General features: G+C 35.3%; 1 protein-coding gene and 1 long non-coding RNA gene across 2 annotated transcripts in view; one reads left to right on the top strand and one right to left on the bottom strand.

The window, feature by feature from the left end:
* Window positions 1-539: 539 nt before the first annotated feature.
* Window positions 540-6,174, bottom strand: part of LOC107722118 (uncharacterized) — a 46,203-nt gene continuing 40,568 nt past the window's right edge. Inside the window, exon 3 of the long non-coding RNA XR_001637776.1 lies at window positions 540-781. This is a non-coding gene — a long non-coding RNA (uncharacterized LOC107722118). The remainder of the gene's footprint in view (window positions 782-6,174) is intronic.
* Window positions 4,941-6,174, top strand: part of slitrk5b (SLIT and NTRK-like family, member 5b) — a 10,031-nt gene continuing 8,797 nt past the window's right edge. Inside the window, exon 1 of the mRNA XM_016530343.1 lies at window positions 4,941-5,052. The gene's annotated coding sequence lies outside the window, so the exon portion shown is untranslated. The remainder of the gene's footprint in view (window positions 5,053-6,174) is intronic.

Below are 6,174 nucleotides of genomic sequence, written 5' to 3'. Positions count from 1 at the left end.
TGTCTGTGTGTGTCTATGTGTGTGTGTGTGTGTGTGTGTGTGTGTGTGTGTACTGTATACACACACACACACACACTGTATATAGGTCTAATTTGTATTTACATTTGCATTTATGCATTTGGCAGACAGTTTTATCCAAAATGACGTACACTGCAATCATGGTACACATTTTATTAGTTAATTTTGCATGTTCCTCAGCATATTTTCATACTTTTTAGCTGACTAAATGTAATTGTTTTCACAATGAACAGATTTAAGCTAATTTTAAGTTATTTGAATACATTTATTTTGAAACTATTATTATTTAACTAAAATCAAGTAGATGCAAATAATTAATAATAAACTGTGCCATTTATTGATATTGATATGATTTTTTAAAGTGCAGAAATCTTACCTGTTTCATTTATGTGTGACTGACAAATATGCATCACAAGTTTATTAGTTTGTTTTGGCTAAAATGTGTAATCCAAATGCATAAATTTGGACCTAAATATTATGTTTTTGGGTTAGATTATGTTCTGTTTTGAGCCATTGTGCACTTCATTCTCTGTTTGACTGATTTTAGGATTTGGTGGCTGTTTTGAAAAAAAAAAAAATACAGGAGCAGTTTATTTTTATGTTGCAATAACAGCAAAAAAAATGGAAAGAAATGGGGTAAAAGCGTGGCCATGTGACAGTGGCTACAGGTGGAGCCCCACAGAGACAGTGATTGCTGTTGATGCTGCACAGATGTAAAGGACCGCAGATGGTTCAGCAGCACAAACGCCTGATACTCGAGAGACTGAAAATGAAAAATATATATATTTATTTATATATACTCGCACATTTATATAAAACAGCCTACACAAGTGTGATCTCTGTGCTTTCTCCGGTGAGACTTGCTCTCTAACAAATCTTAGAAGCTGACACCTGTAAAGATTTGCAAGTAAACATTGCTGTGTTTCCATATTTGCATAAACCCCAACCCTAACTATTACAAGTTATTAGCATGATTCTTCCTGAAGGACAAGCATAATATAATATATTCTTTTCACCCATTACAAACTTTTCTGCACTAAAAAGCAGTAAGATGCACACCAGTTTGGGATTATAAATGATGCCAATAATTGACTTGGCTGATTGATAAAAGTGTTTTTTTTTTTCTTGTATCAATTCCAAAATCTCCCGACAGCCAACATTTTTAATGAATTTTGAGTACACATTGCCTAAATGTTCATTTGATTTTGGCAATTTTGTGCACAGCACATTTGCCATTATTTATTTTATTATGTATATATCGCCATTAGCAGCTCTACTCTCTCTACATATCAGCATTAAATCCATTACTAAAAGACGTTATACTCATGAACTCTGTCTACATCTTGTTTTTCTTCTTATTATCAATTTTTTATCAGTCTGCCTGGAAACAAAGTCATGTTTACAAGGTACAAAGTTGATACAACAAGCGCTTTGAGGGGAACAAGTTCACCAGTGACGTGAAATCTTTGAAAGAGTGTGAATGAGTTTTGTTTGAGTTACTTAGTAGCAAGTAAACCTGTACATTATGCTTTATTTAAAGGGGTCATATGATGCGATTTCAAGTTTTCCTTTCTCTTTGGAGTGTTACAAGCTCTTGGTGCATAAAGAAGATCTGTAAAGTTGCAAAGACTAAAGTCTCAAATCCAAAGAGTTATTCTTTATAAAAGTTAAGACTCGTCCACGCCCTCCTAAACGCCTCGTTCTAACACGCCCCCACATATCTACGTCACAATGTGGGAAGATTTGCATAACGCCGCCCAAATGTTCACGCAAAGAAAAAAGGAGTAACTTTATTGTTGCTGCCACTGCCGCCGCCATGTCGTGAAGACGCTGTGTGTTTAGTTGTGAAAGTGAAACTATTTTGTTTGGTCTTCCAAAGGCCAATCAGAGCACACCTCACTTTTCAGACCGATGAGTTTTGTAAAAATCGATGTGTTTCAGAAAGGCGGGGCATAGAGGAGAAACAATAATGTACAGTATGTGGAAAATAATGTGTTTTTTTAACCTTAAACCGCATAAACACATTTCATTAGATCAACTCGTGTGTTTTTAACGTAAACTAAAAGGGGCATAATATGTCTAATATAATTTAATATGTCTGTTTTCTACTATAATATATTTGAAAATGTAATTTATTCCTGTGATGAAAAACTGAATTTTCAGCATCATTACTCCAGTCTTCAGTGACATGATACTTAAATTATAAATTATTTTAGGACTGTGAACACCACTCTTGCCTTAAACTGCATCTCACACAGGAAGGGTACGCTCGTTCAGTTTTCAGCTCCATTCAGAATATTAAAGTAAGTGTGCATTCACTATTTTACAGATGTTACTTTCATTTGATTTATTTGCTGTATGGTAAAATATGTTTGCTATGTGGTAATTGTGTTCTTTGTTTCAATAAATTAGTACTAGTATCAGTGAACATCACAATAATGTTAATAATGTAGTTTGTGTAAACAGCATGCTTACTTTTTTTTTATTTCAGATGTGAGAATAACAGTGTAAAAGAACCTGTTGCAAAGAGAGCCAAAGCAGAGCAGCCCACTCAGTCATGGAAAACAGAGACTCATGTTGACATGTTCCACAGGCTCTGATATTCCTGCCTGCACAGGAACCTGGACCACAGCTAAGACCATGTGATGCACACACTCCCATGAGTCACTTCAAAATGTTGTTCAAGTTTCCTGCCCTGTTTTGGATATTGCACCCATGACGTCATGACTTTTGTGTTTTTTTCCCCCCTAATAAAATGTTTAACTGCACTCGCAAGTGAATCTCAAGTTATTTTATGTGATAGTTATATATATTCTAAATAAACTACAAACAAAAAATATATAAATGTATTTATATATTTATATTATATATTTATTATTCTTTCTTGTAGCAATTCCCTCTCAGTTACACACCTGACTGAAAGGCTCATTATGCAGGCCTTTGTCTTCTCAGGTGTGAATCACAGCATTATTCATGATCATTCACGCCTCCTCGCATATACCTTTTCTACACAAAAAGTGTCTTAGAAAATTTTAATCAATATATTGTTTTCTGTGAATGAGTGAGATGATGAATGATGATTTTCACATCATTTTGAAGCAAAAACTCTAGACTTCAAGATCCAGTTCTCAAAAGTATTGTGAACAAATGTTCTGCAGGTGTTTTATGGCCTTATTTCAGTGACTTTAAAATTGTAGTTTTTCACTAAGCACGCATAAACGTTGTTTTCTCAAAAACACAATCACATACATACATGCTGCTCACATATTATTGTAGCCCAGTTTGTGCTGATTACAGTGTTATTAAACTTTAGCCATTAAAAGGTTTATAAGCAACTGAAAAAAGCTCAGATTTCAGGGCATGTCAAAACTACTCCAGGGCCCCAAAACGCCCTCGGACCCCAGAGGGTTAATACACATTTACTTTTTCCATGGCAGTCTATTATTGCGCTCTAATCTATTTCAGATAAACCTGCCTCCGAAAAGCACATAAAAACAAAAGGAACTAGTGCCTCTAGATATCGCCACAAGCATTAAAAAAAATCCATATCAGTCAACCACTATGAAAAAGCTTCATACTCTGAGACTCTAGTCTACAATAGTCAAATCATAATCCCACGCGGGGAAATGGCATATTTCATGCTGTGCACAATGATATGAATGTGTGATATGAATATGAAGCAGTTTCTGTTTTAGTCGCATAATATAATGGACAGAAAATAGAAATGGCTCGTAATTACAGATGCATCAGAGAAGTGTTAATGTGTAGTTTTATTACATATGGATCACACAATGGATCACACATTTTACCCTTTTGCGCATGATTGAGTAAATGATGCATCACTGCACAATGCATAACTAGAATTCAGTATAGCATTCATACAGCCTCAGGCCATCCAAGATTAGGATGAGTTTGTTTCTTCATCAGATTTGGAGAAATGTAGCATTGCATCAGTGTCTCAGCAATGGATGCTCTGCAGTGAATGGGTGCCGTCAGAATGAGAGTCCAAACAGCTGATAAAAACATCACAATAATCCACAAATAATCCACACCCCTCCAGTCCATCAGTTAACATCTCGAGAAGTTAACATCATCTTGATTATTGTGATGTTTTTATCAGCTGTTTGGACTCTCATTCTGACGGCACCCATTCACTGCAGAGCATCCATTGCTGAGACACTGATGCAATGCTACATTTCTCCAAATCTGATGAAGAAACAAACTCAACTTAATCTTGAATGACTTGAGGGTGAGCACATTTTCAGCAAATTTTCTTTTTTGGCTGAACTCTCTTTACTAATTCAGTTCTCTTCATCATTTTATCTGGTTGGTTGTTGTATCTCAATTTTTTATCTGGTTGCTAAAGTGGATGTACAAAGTCAGTTCTCTTCACGTTCACAGCAGGCGTCATAAATAGGTGTCTTGTTTTATTATTTCACACTTAAGCTTTGCTTGAAAAAGCATGCTTGTGCTGTCTGTCTTTAAAAATAAATGACACGGGGTTTGCTGTCTAATGCCAGATATGCAAAACATACATAATTTAAACCTTTAATTACATTTATATCAACCTGCATGAACATCAAAATCAAATATGTAATTTATTAATATTTTAATGATAGCACAACTTACATATGAGGTCCCTGGGTCTGGAAAGCCCTGATCTAATGCAATGATAATCCATAAGTATGACTCAAGTGTCCAAATACTTTTAAGTCCACTGCAGTGGTCATTTCTCTCTCTCTGGCCCTTGTATAACAGTGTTTGATTTAATAAATGTGATTCATTTTAATTCATGCATCATCATCATCATCATCATCATATACCAGTGTTTTGTTCTCCCCCCTCCCACATTTGTGGGATGTAGCTGTTGCGATTTCCCAGTCATCGTCATGTTAGTCAGAGAAATGGTAGCCTGACGAGCATCACCGTACACTGGGATCCGGGAACCGAATTAAAATGTAAATACAGCAACAGCTTCAACGCAAAAACATCTTTCCAGATGAGATGCGTGTTTTTCCTCTGCGGTGCACGCGGGTAAGATGAACAACATTTGCATTGACTGTTTGGGAATAGTCTTTACTTATTATTTGACATCGATCGATTGCAATACGCGGCGATGGAGAAGTTGTTGGCAAACTCGGCGCTATATTCGAGATTAGAGTGAGTGAATCAGTGGCATAAGCGTGATGTCTTGCTGTTTGCCAGACAGAAATAATAACCCTCAAACAGGAAAATATGCAACTGAAATTCACAAGCAAGCAAGTGAATCTGTCATTCGCATGTGCGAGCGCGAGCAGGCGTTTAACGTCGTTCAACTTTTTTTCCAGCTCATATCATTCTCGTTATTGTAGCCTAGATTTACTCTGATGCGAACGCATAGTGGCTACAATTCAAGAATGCGATAATGCACAGTCATTCGTTTATTATCGCAAAATAAAACCCCGACAGGACTGTATGTCACCATGAAGAGGTTTATTTTGTGATAACGACCAGCTGGCTGTGTATCAACACGCTTATACGGTTACTTGTCAGTTAAATAAATATGAAATATTGATCTGAGTCTAGGTTATTTTATTATTTTCCTTGAAAAATAATTTAGTAAAATAGTCAGTTGCTGTAGAAATGAATCGGCTTAGTAATGAACAGTGCAAATTAGGTTATAGGCTATTAGCCTTAATATGAAATAAATATTAAGTTAATTATTCTGGACTAAATAACCAGTGTTGGGGGTAACGCATTACAAGTAACGCGAGTTACGTAATCAGATTACTTTTTTTCAAGTAACTAGTAAAGTAACGCATTACTTTTTAATTTACAAGAGAATATCTGAGTTACTTTTTCAAATAAGGCAAGTTACTTTTTTTTTTCAATTTATTGATTGACAGCTCTCCTGCCCCCATGTTGAGAGAAATCAGATGTTAATGTAGTTCTAAAATAAATATGAATATGCATTAATTAATCTCTCACAAAAAAAACAGATTCAGTATTCCTCAAAATGATTAAAAATACTGCAACTCAGAATATGACGCAAACCTGCAATAACTAAATGTTAAACAACACAAATATCCTTTATGTATTTAATCCCATTCTATTAACCAATGTCTTTGCTTCTGACCTTCGATTATCTAGTTCAACCGTACTAATAAGCAAAAATTA

The sequence above is a fragment of the Sinocyclocheilus rhinocerous genome, unplaced genomic scaffold (assembly GCF_001515625.1).
Source record: "Sinocyclocheilus rhinocerous isolate Xijiao unplaced genomic scaffold, SAMN03320098_v1.1 scaffold5016, whole genome shotgun sequence".
In the NCBI taxonomy this organism is placed as follows: domain Eukaryota; kingdom Metazoa; phylum Chordata; class Actinopteri; order Cypriniformes; family Cyprinidae; genus Sinocyclocheilus; species Sinocyclocheilus rhinocerous.
This window is presented reverse-complemented; position numbering and strand designations above follow the sequence as displayed.